General features: G+C 46.2%; 1 long non-coding RNA gene across 1 annotated transcript; it reads right to left on the bottom strand.

Annotated features, from left to right (window-relative positions):
• Window positions 1-541: 541 nt before the first annotated feature.
• Window positions 542-11,755, bottom strand: LOC123365211. Its single transcript, XR_006577479.1, has 3 exons — window positions 11,549-11,755; window positions 11,295-11,353; window positions 542-1,015 (listed from the first exon to the last, which is right to left on the bottom strand). It is a non-coding gene; the product is annotated as an uncharacterized LOC123365211 (long non-coding RNA).
• Between the last annotated feature and the right edge of the window lie 2,551 nt (window positions 11,756-14,306).

Below are 14,306 nucleotides of genomic sequence, written 5' to 3'. Positions count from 1 at the left end.
GGAGGTAGACAAAGAGGTAATAGAGTCGGACCCTTTCTCACACAGAAAAAAAGGAACAGCTTCCACTGGAATGCACTTCTTTAAAGCGAGCCAGAAAAGGTTACTACAAAAGCAATAAAAGAATCTCACTTGCCTGAGGTCGACAGTGCTGCTTCTGTGATACTTTTAGCTCCTGCAGGTCCGAGCAATGAACAGCTAGGGCAGGATGGGATTCAGATTGCTGAAATCCTCACATGAAGCAAAGCAGCTGGGCCTCCAGCTTATTCAATTCTTGATATGTTTGGCTGTTGTGACACCTGGTCTACTTCTAGCTATAGAATAAAAATTAATGGACTGTCTGCTTATTGCAGTTTTTGAATTATCCTAGATAACTTTAATTTGTACACAGCAACTAGACTGAGTTAAAACAAATTTTAAAGCTACTCAGACACTGAAGTAACAGATTTAACTTTAACAGAGTTATAATAATAATGTGCTCAGCATGTTAGAGCCAATAAAGAACCATGACGTCAGCCCTTATTCAGCATGCACTTAAGTACGTGCACAAGTCCCATTGAAGGCAAGCATTTTACTGAATAGGAATGTGATTACAGACATGCTTAAAGTAAAGGACATGTTCAAGTGCTTTTCTGAATCAGGGCCAAGGTCTATACCCCAAGCATCTTACAGTCTAATTATAGAGGTGATGGCAGTGAGTACCATTTAATAAGGGAGTTTGGGATAAGAACAGTAACAAAGATCACCTGGGTGCTCATCTGTAGTCTATGCACATGCTTAAGACTATTTACAGGTATATAAAAACATAACTCATTTATTAGAATATAGTTTGCCAATTTTCTGGTTGTTTTTTTTTTAAACTTTATAGGAAAAGCAATGTAGACACAGTAATAAGAATCCTCTGATTAGGCTCGTGGTGGTGGAAAGTGTCAAACTGATTGAAGTCTTCTAGTTTTTCCAAAGAACAGATGCAGCACAGGGACTGGCAGCATAAACTGTCCCACACTGTGCTTCAAGCCTGAAATGAAGGAATGAGTCAGGCCCTGATTCAGCAAGGTATTGTAGCATGTGCAAGCAGTCCCATTGAAGTCAATGGGAGCACTAACATGCTTAAAGTGAGGCATATGCTAAAATATCTTGCTGACTCAGGGCTCAGTCTCTGGCCTCTTCTGAGACTGCTAAGGAGGATGCCAAGTGCAGTATTGTGAGATATAGAAACACATCCACCGGGAATCATATTGTGGTACAAACTCATTTTGTATGGATTACCAAACAACAAGCAGATGTTTTCTGATTGCTGTTATCCCTGGCCAAATAGGAACTGGTGACCTAAAAGTGAAAGGCTGTGACTTCAATGTCAAAACTCCCACTGATTTCAAGGGGTCTAGGATTTCACCCTTTGTCTGTAACCTAGTCCTCTGAACTATTTTGAGTGTTTTAGAAATTGTGTACTGTATTACAAAACAAGAAAGAATCAAAAGTACAATGTACAAAAATCTGACTAGTCTGGCTGAAGTAAGTGTAACCCTTCTGCCCGTCTGAGTTGGCAGCAACAAGGGCCGGGTTCAGTATCTAGGGTTCCGTTTCAATAACAGAATGCAAAACCGGCTCTAGCCCCCACCCAGTGACCTGAGACAATTACATACCACCCCCTGGGTGCCTCTAAGAGAGAAACTTCCCCTCTTGCAAGCACAGAGTCTGAGTGTAGCAAAATCCTTTTAATAAAGGAGGGAAACAATGTGGCTATTATGCTGGGGAAACACCACAAACAGGATTCATAACACAAACCATCAGCAAAAGACACCCCCCACCACTCCCCAAGTAAGTTTGGCAGTATCCTTTTCCCTTCAGGGTCTTAAGTCCAACAACCCAAAAATCACCCAAAAGTCCAACAACCCCAAAGTCTCTGTCCCTGGTCAGTGCAGCCCCCAAGTTCAAAAGTTTATCTGCAGAGTTTTACCTCCCAGCCTGGGGGGGGCGGGGTGCAGCAGTGTTAAGGGGCACCTTAAGTGGTCCAAGGCCGATTGCCCCACCTCTCCATAGGGTTCTGCTGCAGCCTTCACAGTGAGCCACTCCACCAGCCGTTCTGCTCCACCAGCCATCCTGTGAGCTGCTCCAGCCGTTCCGTGAACTGTTCCGCTCCGCTCCACCAGTTGTCCCACGAGCTGCTCCAGTCATCCCACAAACTGCTCTGCCAGCTGCTCAGCAACATATCTTCAGCCTCACCCAGCACTCAGTGATTTCAGCTCTCAGTAATTTTAGCTCTTTAGTGATTTCAGATTGTAGTAGGGGAGCCTCAGGGCTGGTGCACCAGTGGCCCAAAGTGAATTCAGCTCAGCAGCCTGTAACTAGACTCCTAATGGGATTAAAATTAAAATTAGCTCTGATATTCCACAGTAGAGAGAGGAGGAAGTGGGGGGAAGGATAGCTCAGTGGTTTGAGCATTGGCCTGCTAAACCCAGGGTTGTGAGTTCAATCCTTGAGGAGGCCACTTAGGGATCTGGGGCAAAAATTGGTCCTGCTAGTGAAGGCAGGGGGCTGGACTCAATGACCTTTTGAGGTCCCTTCCAGTTCTAGGAGATTGGTATATCTCCAATTATTACCTTTACCAATTGGTATTTCAGGCCCTCAAAAGGGGCCCATACCATTAGGTACAAATACCTGTCCCCAGGCATACATTCACTCTCAATTCACTGGGTTTTGGAACCCATATCCCTTGTCTAGCTAATGCTATTTAGTTGAAGGCGAGTCCCTCTGTCATAAAACAGTTTCATTGTCCTTGATTCACATAATCAGGGTAACAACACTTTATTCTTCCTGCCCCAATAACAGAGAAACCGGGGATCCCACAGCTGCCAAAGTGACCATTTGGGCTCATGCTAGGCAGGGTGGGTGTGCCTATGCAAACAAGATCAGCCCTTGAAGATCTTTTCCACAACTCGCCACAATTCATCACCAGATGTCAGGGTAGAGCTCATCCTGACTCTGCTTACATAAGGTATGCATAAAGAGATAATTGAGTTTTAGGCATTGGGCTCTAGATCTACAGAAGGACCACACTGTTTCTATGCTGAACATTGCAATGCCTAATTCCTAGGCATCCCCACTCAGTAATTCTCAGCTGCAAGTTAGGCTCTTCATTCATGCTTGGGAAGAAAAGTTGCCTAAGAAAGGGATCCTCAAAGTCAGCAAGCTGAGTGAGGAGCCACCTAAGCTACCCTGGAGTTAAATGGAGAGGAATGGGCTGGAATGAGACTCAGGACCCAGATCCTCAAAAATACTTTGGTGCTTTAGGCCCTGACTCATGGGAATTAGGTGCCTGACTGAAAGGTCAGATAGACGTCTCCTGCTCAGGATTCTCAGCCATTAACCTTCGCCTGAAGTTAAGTGTCTGGTCTAGCTGATGTGTGTAGGTAGCCCATGCCCTTTTCTGTGGAAAAAGCACAGGTCTTCTCCATTATAGCCAATAGCCCAGTGGTTCAGGCACTGTTGCAATGAATAAAGCCAAGTCCGTCAGTCTGTTCCCGTGGAGCGCCCCAAGCGGGGGTTTTCCACGTCCTTTTATTATAATGGTTACATAAATCATCCTATTATGCGCATGTACTAACACAAGCCAGCTCCTCGCCCCCTCTCCTGATTGGTGCTTTATGCACTCCGTACTCCAGTGGTATGCACCTGGTCGGCGCTTAATCAGTGTGTCTCCTGACCAGAAGTGTGGGGGGGTGGGAACCACTTCAGCCGCTCTAAATGCGGGGGTGGTCTTCCGACCCCCTTAGTGCTTAAGAAGTGTAAAGTTCCTACAAGGCACTCATCTAGAATTCAAGAGACCAGGGTTCAAATCCTCAGTTTGCCTGAACTGGAGCAGGGACTTGAACCTAACTCTCCACCATCCTAGCTGAGTTCTCTAACCACAATGTTGTAAAGGTAATCTGTCTCTGGTCCACTGAATATTTAACTACTTGTACAAAATGGAGTAGGTCCAACAGAAGAGACTGAGCGGGAATAGACTACCTGCCTTGTTTTGCTTTTGTTTTTTCTTTTCTCCACTCCTCTGAGCCTCCTGTGTGTGTCCTTCAGCAGGGCTGGGCCATTATGCCCATATTCTCCATATATGTCAATGGGTGGATCTCCTTCCTAGCAGTTAGCTGATGGCAGCAGCCCTCGCTAGTGGTTAGAGCCTGTGGTGATAGAAATAGGGAAGAGTAGAGGAATCTGGGCCTCTGCACTCCAGCAGGTTCTGTTTAGGGGCCCTCTTGAGTACCATAAGGATGGCATTCGACACCTGAAATCTGGCTAACACTCTCCCCAAAGTCCTGAAACTTCTAGGCATCCTTTTCAGCCCAGCCCAGGGGCCTCTGGAAGTGAGGGAGTCCTTGTTTCATGCTACAGTCCCCTTCCTGGTGATGCATCTTCCTGGGTTAGTCCTTTTGTAGCAGTGAGCACAAGTCCATTGCTAGACACCTGGAAGTGCTGCAATGCCTCCTTTTAAGTCCCTCCTCCAACTGGAGCATGCCCAACAGGCCTGCAGGTGTAGAGCTTCCTGGCACCAGAGCCATTCTTGTACCTGTCTCCCTAGTGTGAGGTTTATCCAGCCCATCACAAATCATTACTCTGTATTGTGAGTGTAGAGGACTCAACTGGGAGCGTCCATCCAATTCTGCTGACTAAGGCTTGTCTCAAACATATTGCTTGAGAATCACAAAGACAGTCTGGTAAGGGAAAAGATACTTAAAGAGAGCTTGACTCCTTCCTAATGGTTCTAGGGTGAAAGCAGGGGTAGCCGCACAAGCAATGGCATTTACACCCAGGGGAGGGTTAGTGGCTTTCCCACTGCTACCAGCTACAGTTCCCCCAAGAGAAGGTAGCTTTGATTCCCATCAGTGGTCCCCTTGCAGAGGTTGTTCACAGGATGCACCAAATCAGCAAATATGCTAGGGGCTTTGGCCACATCTCTTCCCTGGCCAGCTCTGCCCACTTTGAGCTGCACTAGCTAGTTCTGAACTCTCGGGCAGAGTAGGTGTTGTAGGCATCTTGCACCACTGTGACCACCCTACAGCTGGACTTTCCACTGCTGGGGACTCTGCATCAGCATCTCTGCTGGTGGAACCCCCAGGAATGGCTGGAGCCCAGTATTGCTTAAAAACATGCATGGGCGTTTATTTGAAACTGTGCTGCCTCTTACTGTGAGCAGGTCACCTTTGTACAAAGAGACAATCATCCTGCTGTGGACTAGAGGGTAAGGTGATGAGTGTGTGATGGGGGTGTACTCCCCAGACTGGCTCTGAAAGAGTGGAATTAGATCAGAAGGGCCCACTCAGCCAATGGGGAAGATTTGCGCTGTATGCAGGAGGCGCTGCAATGCAGAGAAAGAAGAAAGGGGGTGCTGAATCAGACAGAGCTAATCTTCAGAGAATTGCTGGCACCACCCAGCAGTGAGTAGAGTGCACCATGACAGAGAGCTAAATGAAACTTTTGACCCATGGGCTGCCATAGCCTTTGAACCATAGAAAAGTTTGTCCCCAGGAGTCTGTCTGAGGGTATGTAACTAGGATACTGAGCTGATAGTGTCCTCCTTGGGAGCCTGCTGCATAGCCATAGACTGCAGGAGAAAAGGAGCTTGCAATGGCAGAACTATTAGGGCAAGAGGACAAGTCCATGACTGTTGATGAAACACAGGACAGAACTGATTTAACTGGCTCCTCGCCTAGTACTTCAGTCATCTGCATTGCCCACTGCAGGACATCTGCTTCTGGCTGAGCAAAAGCAAGATGGGCTTGCATCTCCCATAGGGGAGCCAATGTTCCTAGCTTTCTGGCACCCAGCCATGCCAAGATAAACCACCCCAGAGTAATGCAAAGCTGTTTTTATCTGAGCACTCATGCCTTGCTCCTATTCAGCATAAATCTGGTAGCTATCTCCCCCGCCCCCTGCTTCATGGCTGCAGACACTTTGCACTGCCACCCTGGTTGGACCTTGGGGTAAGTGATGTGCCACAGCTATCCATACTATATTTTGGAGATGGAACCAGCAGGCACGTGTCCCTGTCTACTTCCATTGCCACCTGCCTGGTTTGTGTATCTATTGTTACTGTGTGTTGATTTATCCTGCCATTCCAACTCTCCAAGCCAAACCAACCAAAGGTTGCTCCTATGATATTTCCAGGTGAAATTCCAAATTGCATGACATTGCAAAAACGTTGACATGTCAAGCTGGAAGTAGAAATCACAAACTAACCTGTGAGCATTTTGGCTCCCTTAACCTTTTGCAGAAAACAGAGTTTTGCAACCTCAAAAGCCATACAACAAACAGATAAAGAACATGGAAAGTTTTTCAGCCATTTCAAGCACCTGTCTTAAACTCAGATGTTTGATTTCCCCCCCCCCCCTTCAAAATGCAGGAAAGGCTTGATCTATGTTCAAGTGTAGAACTTTGAATTTACTGGGTGTAAATACACTTTTTGCTTAAAAGCTGGCAGCTTTTTTTGAAAACCAATGTGTGCTTTTACTCGCCTGGATCTTTTAATTGGTGGCTGGCACAGTCTTTGCTCTGAAGTTTCAAGACATAGGGAACTTCTTGCAGCCAACTTCTAAACCTCTAATAAACAAAGTTCATAGTGGAAATGTTGACAGACTCTTGATCAAAGCAGCACCATCAGGTGTTGCTTTTATATATTGGTAGATTATTAAAATAACTTAAATAGCTGGGCAATGTTGAATTGGGACAGAGTATTTCCAAATGACAGATGAACACTGTACAGGATTTTTCTCCAGTCTTTCCCCCCTGGTTGTTCTGATATCCTCTCATAAAATGATATTGTGAACTCTGAACAACTGAACTAGGGTCCCTTAAACTTTTTCCTAGTGGGGAATCACAATCTTAATAGGAAAATATTGCAATTGCAGTGATCATCTCCCCTCCCATCATGGCTGAATGGACCACCTCCACTTGCACTTGTCGGTGATTGAATAATACCCCTATATCAACTACAGCAGTTGCTTACATGGAAAAGTGACATTAGGGAAGTACTCAATGTAATGTAACTGGATAGGAGTTGGAGTCCCTACATCATGTGACCAACTAGCCATCTGTGGACTGCTAACGAGTTTTGGAACTGCTGAACTATATAAGGAGTGGAGAGATGCATGACATTCATAACTTAACGTCTCCCAAGTTTAGAGGAATTTGGATCTTGGGTTTAGCCTGCTTGCTCTAGATACAGGATCATGCCTCAACGTTTCCATCCAGCTTTGAACTTCTCCAAAGTTCAGAGGGCTATTCTGAGCCAGGGGGTCTACAGCAAGGAAACTCAAAGTTGAGGCTGTCACACTAGCCTTAAGCTACCACACTGGACCAAGATATCTTACCAACCTGATACCATACACAGAAAACTTCTCAGTTCACTGTATTATTTAGGAATAATGGAAGTTCAGTCTTAACTGCATTATCTTCTGCATGCAGAAAGTGAAATTGACGAGAGCTGTCCAGGATGGCTGACAGTGGGAGGAGGGGGGAATCTAAATGACTAATCCAATGGAAAACCAAGTGTTCTTTGTTTTTGCAAAAAAACCCTCTCTCTTGGAAAGTTTCAATTTTGGGGGAGGAAAAGTGTATTTTTGTCAGAAAAAGACATTGATAGAAAATCCCCCAGCCAACTCTAAGGAGGACCTCCAGGAGGTAGGAAGAGCTCTATAGGAAAGCCCATGGGAGCTAGGCTCTTGGCCTCAGGGGCAATGCAGAGGAAATAGCTTTTGCACATACTGCCCTGGCTGCTGAGGGATCCCTTGTGATCCATAAGTACCATGGGGAGAAGTCAAACAAGAAAGTGAAAATATCAAAAACAGGGAGCTCCCAACCTTATTGCAGCTTTGGAGAGCCACTTCTCAAGGCTACAAGCTATATTAGAATATTTAATAATGCATGCTGTGATTTATCCTATTTCATAATTTTCTGTCTTCCTTCTTTGAACCAAGTCCATTTTGGAACTCGACTCTCTACCCAGATTAGCTGGAGCTCAGTGACTAAAGCACTATCTCCATGATGCTCCAAATTAAGCACTGGTGTGAGGAGTCAGCATTTCAGGAATGAACCCAGGCTCAGCTCCTCACATGGCAGTAAAATGCATGATGATGAGGCCACTGAGTCAGGCTTCCTTTCTGTTTTTAGAAAGAAAAATTCCCTGGAGAAGTTGATAGATGGACATGATAGAGCATTTGTGAATCTCAGTAACTGAGACATTTGAGTGGATGGTGCTCCAGGTTTCATCTGGAGGGCTGCTGGTAGAGTGTTGGGGGGGGGGGGTTGGCAAAGGGCCCTTGGACCGGAAACTTGCTTCATCGACTAACGGGCCAAGTCTTTTGACTTGCTTGTCACCCTGCAAGGCCTATGATCTCATGCTTTTGAGAAAAGGGATGGGCTAGGGAAGGTATGTGTGAGATATTTGTTCATTCCACTTCAGTGAGTGAGGAGAGTTCGTGATTTGTTACTGGAATAATTCGTTGTCTGGAATACTTCCTAATGCTCATAATGTACATGCACATGGAAGGATAGGCGCGCACTTCTGGAAAGTTAAACAAACAGCCACCGATTGCGCATGGAGCATTCATACTGATTTCAGTGAGACTATTTGTGTGAAACAGGTGAGCATGATATACACTTTACATACACAAAAACTACATTAAAAGAATACTAGTAAGGTTGTTCAGTCGAGCCTCTCACCACTACTAGTGCTGAGCCGAGCAACTGAGCTTGCCCCACCCACAGCTATGGGGTGAAGCTGGACTTCCCCTGTAAAGCTTGCTCTGGACCAAAGTGGGGACAGGGAGCCTGTCTCTCGTGTGTTCCCAGTGACACCTCTGCTGGTGCCCAAGAAGCATGGAGGATGAAGCCATCTGACTCGAATGCTGAGGAGAAAAAATATATATATATGAAAGTCCTATAGCTTATGTTATGCAGGAGGGCAGTTTAGATTATCTCAGTGGTCCCTTTTTAGCCTTAACGAAGGATTATTAAAAGCCAGACCAGGGGAAAAAGAGTAGATTGGGACAATGTCTTGTGGAATGGGATGGGATGGTCAGGGAGACTGGGACTAGAAGCCAGTGAAGGAAATAGGGGCTGGGAGCCAGTTGATGGAGGGAGTAACACTGAGATCAGAGAAGGAAATGAAGGGTTGCAAGGAGGGAGAACTGGGCCTGCCTGGGCAAAGAGACTGGGGGCAAGGAGCTGAGGCTATGAAAACAATAGTATGTGTTCCTAAAATTAGACTATCAAAATGCATATGCACAAGGAGGCCAAATTAAGGATCCACATACAACCCTAATTTTGGCATTCCTTAGCTTCTGAGCACTTGGTTTTGCAACCTTTATGTTCTTTTAACATAGTGATATGGAGGCAGGGTGTGTAAGAGAGATTGTAGGTTTTAAAAAACCAGACTGAAAAAGTAGAAATGCTATCATGTAGCATACATGGCTTATCAGCATACATGGAGCCTTTAGATCTACCACCCAGCCCTCTGCCGCTTGAGCTAATGGAGTAACAAATTTCAGTAGTAGGTTTTCACCCTCTGTGTGGACCAGCACTACAGAGAATTGAGATGCATTTCAGAGAGAGGGAATGTTGAGACTCAGAATCTTGGATTCCATTCCAGACTCTGGAGAGGAATGTGCTCTAGTGGGTACAAATTCTTCTGCCTATTTCCCCCAAGCATGACCCCATTCTGTCCTGTCGCTGGTTACATGTCTCAGGACCATTCTCCTTGTTCACCTAGTCCTAGGCTCCATTTCTCAGGCTTTTCACCCCAGTCTCTTTCCCTAGCTAGTCCCCATTTCCCCCCTTCCAGTTCCTTCTCCTAGTCTCCCTTCCCAGGCTTTTCATCCAGTCTCAGTCTCCCCGTGATTAGACTTTTATCCCCTCTGCATTTGAATCAGACAGCTTCCTCCTCCACACTGCCTGGGTGCCAGCAGAGGCTCATTGAGAGCATGGGAGAGACAGACTCCCTGCTTTCAGTTCTAGTGTCCTGAGCATGCCTGGCCCAGAACAACTGAGAGCAGCCATTCAAGGAAACGTCTGGCTTCAATGCTGCATCACTGGGCTATAGCATTCTCATTTGCTTTGTGGGGAATGGTGCATGCACAGTCCCATTCTATCACACATAGGTGCTGTAATAGGTGCTGTAATAGGAAGGCGCATACTCAGCCATTCTGTGGGGATAGCACATGCATAGTCTGCTCTGCACAGCAAGAGGTGAGGAAGGACAGAAGCAAAAATCAAAGCATGTGTGAATTAAAATTTTTCAAAGGTTTATAACTTGGCCAGATTTTCATTAGGATGGCAAAAGGCACATCTGACACAAAGGCCACACCTCTGCCAAATTTCAGGGCCGTGCTCAAAAGCATAGAGGGGCAGGGGTGAGGGTTAGACCTTTGCTACTAAAGGTTACCAGAATTTTAGCATGGGCAAAGCAACATTTTTTCCTAACCTTGTTTTTGGAAACCACTGAACCATTTTGGCTGAAATTGTCCAAAAAACTGCAGCCTAAGGCAGACACCTGGCATTTAAAATTTCAGCCTGGATAGTTAAATTTTGACAATGTTATAAGCAACTGAAAGAGTCTTGTAATAGGAAGTGTTAGGCAACCTTTAATATTAAATAGGACTACCAGTCCTATCTACAATTAATTTTCCTATGCATAGCAAAAAGATTAATGTAAACTAGGATTTGTAGATGTAGTTACCATTTACCAACATGAAGTAGCTCAGTCATTTTCACTTTGACAATTACCAAGTGCAATTAGATCATGTTAGTAGAATAATTCCTTGAATAATTTAAATAAAAGCTTGCTTTGAATTATGCTAAAGGAAAATGCATCTTCAAATTAACTTATTTCCATTTTATTATCTAGATACTGGTTGGAAACAGCTGAACTGACTTTTTATTTTTAATTGTGAAAAATTCACTCCCAGGCTGAGCTCTTCTGTGCCAAGTTACACTTCTGAGCACATTTTTACAGTCTAGTTATAAACCCTAGAAAAAACATATATATAGGAAATGTTGACACAACCTTAACTAAAGTGGTACTAGCTGACACCTCTATATTTCCAATTTGGGGATTTCTACTGGGAAAATATAAATGCTAATGCATTAAAGGATGCCAACTATAATAATAAGTGTGTAATATTCCTATTCACTATAAGGAGACCTACTTCAAAAAGTACCAATTCAGACTAGAGATGAGTTGACATTAACTGTTTTCCCCTAAGGGCACTAAAAATCCCCTGCAGGTAGTTCAGTCTTACAGTTACCTGCAAGACTTCAGTTTGGTCAAAATCAAGGACTCCTTTGAATAGCTACTAAATTCCCCCTGAAAAGAAAGTGAGAGCATGCACGGTTTAGGGTACTTGCCAACTTATATCCCTCCTAGCACAAAATTTAAAAAAAGTGTGTGCGGGAGTAGGGACAGGGGAGTAGGTTTTATAGAGTCTAGTGAAATAATTTTAAGAACAGACAGGGGACACATATAAAGATAGAGGGTGAAAGGCAAAACTGATTTTCTTACCTATATCTTTCAAGTTTGGATCTTCCTAGAATGCATTCAAGGAGTTGTGTGTGTGGCTTCATCTCTTGTCCTTCAAAGAGCATAAAAGAGAGACTAGTCCAAACAACAAAAAATACATTTAACTAATTGCTACACTATTTGGTTAGGGGATTGTATACATCCAGTATCTATCTTCACAGAGAATGTGTCAGAGCACTAAAATAACTACTGATGCAGTGCTCTGCTCTCTGAAACAAGTAGTTGCTCTGATAAGGAAGTAGCCCTGATTAGAAAGAGCTGTGCCTAATTGGTGAAATGGGATGGGCTGAAGAGAGCCCCAAAGGCTAATTAGTCCATTACTAAAGAGGTAGAAAAGGCACAGGAAGGAAGTGCTCAGGGTCAGAAAGAGGTAGATTAGCAAGCTTTTTCCAGTGTCAGGAAAGTGCTTTCACTAGGAAGATGTCTTCGGCCTTGTCTACACTACAAGACTATTTCGAATCTACTTAAGTCGAATTTGTGGATTGGACCTTATGAAGTCGAATTTGTGTATTCACAGTAAATACACTAATTTGAATTTCCGAATCCACATTAACAGGGCCGGCATCGACTTTCGAAGCGGTGCACTGTGGGAAGCTATCCCACAGTTCCCGCAGTCCCCGCTGCCCATTGGAATGCTGGGTAGAGCTCCCAATGCCTGCTGGGGGAAAAAATGTGTCGAGGGTGGTTTTGGGTAACTGTCGTCATCGAACCGTCAATCACGCCCTCCCTCCATGAAAGCACCGGCGGGAAATCTGTTCGCACACTTTTCTGGTCGGTTACAGCGCGGACGCCACAGCACTGCGAGCATGGAGCCCGCTGCGATCATTGCTGCACTTATGGCCGTTGTCAACTCCTCGCACCTTATCGTCCACCTCTTCCACAGTCAGCTACTGAGAAATCGGGCGAGGAGGCTCCGGCAGCGCGGTGAGGAGAGTGGCGCAGACCTCTCAGAAAGCAGGGTACGCCGCGCAGTGGAGATCATGGTGGCAATGGGTCAAGTTCATGGTGTGGAACGGCGATTCTGGGCCCGGGAAACAAGCACGGACTGGTGGGACCGCATAGTGCTGCAGGTCTGGGATGAATCACAGTGGCTGCGAAACTTCAGGATGCGTAAGGGCACTTTCCTTGAACTCTGTGACTTGCTGGCCCCTGCCCTGAAGCACCAGGACACACGGATGCGAGCAGCCCTGAGTGTGCAGAAGCGAGTGGCCATAGCCCTCTGGAAACTTGCAACGCCAGACAGCTACCGGTCAGTAGCGAACCACTTTGGCGTGGGCAAATCTACCGTGGGGGTTGCTGTGATTCAAGTAGCCCACGCAATCGTTGAGCAACTGCTCTCAAAGGTAGTGACTCTGGGAAACATCCAGGTCGTCATAGATGGCTTCGCCGCGATGGGATTCCCAAACTGCGGTGGGGCTATAGATGGGACTCACATCCCTATCCTGGCACCAGCCCACCAGGCCAGCCAGTATATTAACCGAAAGGGCTACTTTTCAATGGTGCTGCAAGCACTGGTGGACCATAGGGGACGTTTTACCAACATCTTCGTCGGGTGGGCGGGCAAGGTTCATGACGCGTGTGTGTTCAGGAACTCTGGTCTGTTTAGACGCCTCCAGGCAGGAACTTTCTTCCCGGACCACAAAATAACGGTTGGGGATGTGCAGATGCCTACAGTGATCCTCGGGGACCCAGCCTACCCGCTAATGCCCTGGCTCATGAAGCCCTATACAGGCGCCTTGGACAGTGAGAAGGAACTCTTCAACTACCGGTTGAGCAAGTGCAGAATGGTGGTGGAGTGTGCTTTCGGACGTCTCAAGGGGAGATGGCGGAGCTTACTGACTCGCTCGGACATCAGCGAAAAGAATATCCCCGTAGTTATTGCTGCTTGCTGTGTGCTCCACAATGTCTGTGAGAGCAAGGGCGAGACCTTTTTGGCCGGATGGGAGGTTGAGGCAAATCGCCTGGCTGCTGTTTACGCTCAGCCAGACACCCGTGCCGAAAGAATATCCCAGCGGGAAGCGCTGTGTATCCGGGAGGCTTTGAAAGCAAGTTTCCTCGGAGAGCAGGGTAACCTATGACTCTCCACTTGATTTTAAGAGAAGCTGATCCTGGGCCTGTGTCTCTATGTGTTGAGTGAGATCTGCGGTTACATACCCCGTTCTCCAAGTTTCCCCCACTTCCAAAACACGTTTTAAAACAAATTAAACGGAACAGTTATTGTTAATAAATCTTTCTTTTACTTTGCATTTCTGTTCAGGGTTTGAAACATGGACGCATACTGTGCTGGGTACGGTGTGCACTGATGTACAGACCGCTTGTACAATACAGGACGGACAGCCTCCTGCTCCTACATAGGTCTCTGGGGTGGGGGACGGTTTCAAGTGGTTGTGCATGTAGGGGTGGGTTTGCAGGAAGGGGCGAGTGGTGCCGTCTTTGGATAGGGATTTGGATGCAGGCTCTGGGCTGTGGGTTTGGGCGTAGGAAGGGGTGAGGGGTGTGGGGGAAGGGTGAGTATCTGTCCGTGGATGAGGGCTCTTGTTGGGGCTCAGGGCAGCGGAGAGGATCGCGCCTACGGTGGAAGTGCATGGTAAGGGCAGCATGCCTTAACATTAGGGGGTGGCAGGTGCTAGGACCGTGGACAAGCGTACACATCACAGAATGACCCGGGGCAGCATACACCACACAGAGTGACCCTGGTGACTACTGAATGCAGTCTGTGTGTGCCCTGCAGTTGATCCTG

The sequence above is a fragment of the Mauremys mutica genome, chromosome 2 (assembly GCF_020497125.1).
Source record: "Mauremys mutica isolate MM-2020 ecotype Southern chromosome 2, ASM2049712v1, whole genome shotgun sequence".
NCBI lineage: Eukaryota > Metazoa > Chordata > Testudines > Geoemydidae > Mauremys > Mauremys mutica.
This window is presented reverse-complemented; position numbering and strand designations above follow the sequence as displayed.